Genomic DNA, 5,105 nt, shown 5'->3' with positions numbered 1-5,105 from the left:
CCGTCGCTAGCTCCCGCATAGCTGCGCCAACTCCGACCACGACGGCGACCGGCACCGCCCTCGCTGCCGCCTCCATCTCCGTCTCCACCATTCGCAGCGCTGCCACAAACTTCTCCTCCGTGGCTCCGTGCTCATCATCATCGCAACCCCACCACCACCTCCCGCCGACCCCAACGCCTGCGGCGGGTGATGCACCGACAGCCTCCACTGCGTGAAGACGAAGACAAAGACGACGAAGACAAACAACGGCCCAACGCTACTCTGCACTGCCACACCTTGCTGCTGCTAATGCCTATGCATCCCTTGCTCCTGATGATAGCAACTCAGCTCCACTGCCGCCGCCGCCGCCGCATCACTGCCGCACGGCGTGCCCGATCTACCCTTGTCCCCACTCATACCCGCTACGACATTGTTATTGGGCATCGTTGTTGGGCTCAGCATCGGGTTTGCAGGTGCTGAAGGTCCATGCATGAGAAGAGCGCCCGCTGCGATGGCTTGAGCCTCGCCGCGTCGCCGTTGGCGGCCGCCTCGCGCCATCTGGTCCAGCCTCCCAAATCCGGCCCGGAGCCGCTGCGCTCCCGGCGTGGTCGCGCCCGCTGAGCCCGGCCGTCCTTGCGTGCGCGCTGACGCCGCCCAACCCCGCCGGCACCACCTAACCCTCCAGCTCGGGCGCCACCTCCGCCGCGTCGTGCTGGCCTCGACCCTTGCGCACGACCGCGCAACGCCGCCCCAGCCGAGGCGCTGCACTGGTCCACGCCGTCACGACGCTCTCCCTCTCCCTGGGGCTCGCTTGAATGAAGAGCAGAGAAAGAGAATTAGAGAGAAAAAAAAAATAAGGAAGAATAAAGAAAAAGAAAAAAAATCGAAGGGTATAACCGTATTTACACAACTGTTTCTCTCTCCTATTCCTCCAAAAATAATAAAATAATGTCGTGGGTGTCCAACAGCTAATTACCAGGTTTTTGCAATGCCCTACAGCAAATACACGTTTTTACGGTGTCCCATAGCTAATTACGCATTTTTTGGATGTCCTATAGCAAATTTTGCCAATGTTCTTAAACCAAGTAACAAAATCAGATCTCTCTGGGCCACCACAAGGGCCATAAACACAAGTCAAGGACCAGGTTTGAGCAGTATGCCTCAAATTGAAATCAACAAACACAGAGAACAGATTAATTTCCGCCACAGCTCCGACAAAAACCCTTGAAGACTAAACAACCAAAATGCCCCTGAGGCACCACTAGAGGGTGCAAAAGCAAACGAATCAAAACGTTTTGGGGCAAACTTCCTGATATCTGAGAGATCAAAATGATCCTTTTTTTGTCTCCTGAATGCAAAAAAAACCTGGCACTCACAGTCCTCAATTTTCTGTCTCAAAGAGAGCAATTTTGGCTCTGCATTCTTTCCCCTAATATTCCAGCAAAGCACATTCCAAGATTTATATAATTACTCATGAATAAAGCAGGATTGAAAGAGAAACCAACCAGAGCTAGTACAACTAGCCTGAAATAACATAACCTTATAGTGCATACAACTGAACCAAAATATGACAAAGTCTGAAAAGCTCTTGTCCAAATACAGACCCTTACATGATAATTAAAAGGGAAGTTCCAAATACAGACCCTTACATGATAATTAAAAGGGAAGTACAGGTCTACTAAAACACATCTGAAAACTAAAATCATTTTTCCTCCATGTCAGGCCTGGGCATCTTCTTTCTTCTCTCACTCCCCATGCTGGATTCAACTTCCTCCTCAGGAGTTAAGCCGCACATGTCCACTCCCATCTTTTGCAACAATGAGATAGAACAATCAGATGGAAAGGAATCAGAATGAATATCATCATAGGCACTTTTAGTAAAATCAGACTCTTTAATGCTACTATCATCAAAGATTTTTGCTATACCTGCAAGCCTGCAAGCTCTTTCAATTTCTTTGCAGATTTACCCCTTGGCTTGCCAATGTCCATTCTGGGATCCACTTGCAGTTCTGCTTCCTCCTTATTCTGCTGCAACCTTGCACTCTGCCTCCTGTAAGGGTTATAAAGCAAAGTTTTGACATCTCTTTTCTTAATTGGAGCCTTAGGTAACACAGGAAGAGCTGGTGCTTCACAAACTGGGCTGAAGGGAGGCTGAATAGACAAGGGCATGACATCAAGTACTTCCATAGCAGCTTGGGTCTAGGCCTCCAGGGGGCCAACATCAGACTTTGTTGAATCCGGAGCCCAAACACTTGTCTCTTGACCCACTAAGGGAGAAAAATCAAACATTGTCTTTTTGGGCAAAACAAGAGCAGTAAAAGGATTGACCACATCTATGGCAGCAGGAACAGAACTAGAAGCAAGAAATTGGTGCATGGTTCCCTTTTCTTTGCACAAGAGGTCAATCTTCTCATTCAGGCCAGACATTGGATAAAAATAAGGGTGTCTAGGATATTCACTTCTAGTCAGTTTATCCAAGTTAGCTAAGAATTCCTGGATCTTCGGGTCTTGGACTGGGTCCTGAACCTTTTTCCCCCTATTAGGCATAGCAACAGCAGGAACAGAAGGGCTAGCATCCTCTGAAACAATAGGTACCAAAGCAAGCAGACCATCAGGATTTACCTCCATTACTTGGCCCATTGGATAGTCTTAGCCCCAAGCATCCTCTACCTCAGCCTCTGCAGCTTGCTGCTGTTGGACCAAATCATCCCAGTCACCTGGACCAACAGGAGGCTGCCCCATCTGCCAAATGTTGCCCACATTAGGATCATCATCATCATCTAGACCATTAGGATTTGGTTGGGGGCCCGCAGGGGGCAGATCTTCATCAGGAGCCATGTTAATGAAATCCCCTTCCAACAAAAACACGGAAACTGTCCATGATTCTCCTCCTCCGCCCATACCCACCGGATCATGCAAAAACAATTTTTGGAGGCACAAAATCATTATCCTTTAACTTAGCCCTTATCAGAACTCTCCCCTTGATCTGATCCCTTTCAAGCCAAAAAGAAAGTTGGCCAAATGTAGCCGTAGCAAGGTTTAGATGGTCCCAATCAATAAAGTCAAGGTGGTAATCCAAGAAAAGGAACCAACCCTCTCTATGGCATTGAGATGCTCTCCAATTTGGGCCTTGATCATGCTTCACAAAAGTTACCGAATGCACTCCATCATAAACAAACGGCCCACTATGGACCAGGGCATCTCTATGCATAGCAGAATGGAGTTGATACATACCCACCGCAGAAGCATGACGGTAGCTATTTCTGACCTCAAAAAGACGCTCATCAAGAATGTGATGAAGAATTAGCATGCGGTGGTGATCCCAATCTTGCTCCGACACCGGCGGCTCCACCAAAGCAACACAAAACTCGAACAGGCCTTTGAGGGATGGTGAGATCAACTCTAGGGACACGCAAATTTCCTCCCAAATGCACAATGTGACCTTGATGGCGGAAACGATGAGGGTTAGGGTTGAGGTCTGCCATTGGCATGGAACTTTGGGCTGGGGAGGCTTGAACAATATTCTCAACAGTAGATTGGAGAAGGCGAGAAGGCTACGAGATAACCGGCGCAAGCTTTTTAGGTCTCCAAACAAGATTGCAATTACCCCGGGAGTTTAGGACCGTAGCAACTGCATTAATGCGGGGGGTAGAAACAGACTTTGGCAATTTACCCTCAGAGGGAGATTGCTTTGAGCTACAGAAACGGGCAGCATGACCCGAACTCTTACAAATTCGGCACCGAAAGGGCCCAACACAAACAGACAAAGAATGACCCTTCTCTGAGCAACGCCCACAAATTAAATTAGAATTTAAAACTTGCTTAGAAAGTTGATCCCGATTACCTCTAACATTTTGAATTTTGGGATTAGCCACCAGCTTAGTCTCCGGAACTTTGGTCACCGGAACAGTGATTGCCGGAGTATCACCGCCAGTCACCTTCAAGGACTCCTTTAATCTATCAAAAACACTCTTCATAGGAATAACCCGCTGCTGAGTAGCTTGAGCATAAGAACGACCAGGTTGCCTCAAAGAATCAGAAACACGTTTCTTAGGAGCCACAAAAACCCATTCTTTCTCTTGTTCACGACTCTAAACATCAAGTTCCCACTACCAATTTGGTCCACCATTTCTCCAAAGAAAGAAGCGCAGAACAAAATCATTGCAAGTATAAGATCTCAAACGATAAATCCATAAACCCACTTGTTTGGAGCAGACAAAAAAAAGAGAAAGAACGATCTTTGAGAAGGGAAACAGAGAGATCAGCAGGCGAACCACCAATCACAGCCCTGAGGGCTAAGGCCACCGAAGAAGTTGTTAAACGAAAATTTGAGCGAGGTAGATCCACCACTAACCGGAAAGGAACCGAGCTGAACTTAGAGGAGAAATGAACCGGCGGTCGGAAACAATGCCAAGCTTCATCGCAGATTGCATCCCCGGGAGAGAAATTCCACCCTCCCGGCGGTGCCGGAGTCACCATTGAAGATCACCAGAAATCGCCCATCCGAATGCCTCCGAGAATACCAGACGTTAAGAAGACCACAATGACATATTACTTATGTATAGCAAAACATTGGATCTAAAATTGTCAATTTAATTATAAATACAGGAACAATTTAGATAGAATAGAAATTAGATATGTACATTTAAAATTATGGTCACCTTAATACTAAAATTATAGCTTTTCTTGCTTTTAATTTGGTAACATAAAAGAATAGGAAGAGAAAGAGATCGGGAGAGGTTGAGCATGGAGACCTGAGGCGCCGGGCGTGCAGGGGTGGAAACGAGGCTTGGCTTGCAATGGCTCGCAATAAACTAGGCTCAAGCATGAGCTCGGCTCGGCTCGTTTCCTGGCTCAAGCCAGATCGAGCAGGCTTGCGAGCCTTCCCATTGAAGCATCTCTTCATATATAATTTGTAGATGATCAATAATAAATCGTCGACATGTATAACTAAAATAAGTTTATATATTCAATTCTACAAATTATAAATTATAAATTGCATAATTACAAATAATAACTTCACTATAAAATAAAATCATCCATATAAATACATGATAGCCTAGGCTCATGAGCCAAACCAGCGACTCACGAGCTAGCTCGGGCTTGGCTCATTTCAGCAACGAGCT

At 46.7% G+C, this 5,105-nt stretch overlaps 1 long non-coding RNA gene across 1 annotated transcript; it reads right to left on the bottom strand.

Annotated features, from left to right (window-relative positions):
- Positions 1-1,481: 1,481 nt before the first annotated feature.
- Positions 1,482-4,805, bottom strand: LOC9269530 (uncharacterized). Its single transcript, XR_001545251.3, has 3 exons — positions 3,824-4,805; positions 1,906-2,029; positions 1,482-1,786 (listed from the first exon to the last, which is right to left on the bottom strand). It is a non-coding gene; the product is annotated as an uncharacterized lncRNA (long non-coding RNA).
- Between the last annotated feature and the right edge of the window lie 300 nt (positions 4,806-5,105).

This window comes from Oryza sativa, chromosome 4, assembly GCF_034140825.1.
Source record: "Oryza sativa Japonica Group chromosome 4, ASM3414082v1".
Classification (NCBI taxonomy): Eukaryota; Viridiplantae; Streptophyta; class Magnoliopsida; order Poales; family Poaceae; genus Oryza; species Oryza sativa.
The sequence above is the reverse complement of the archived record's forward strand: the minus strand, read 5'-3'. Positions and strand labels throughout refer to the sequence as shown.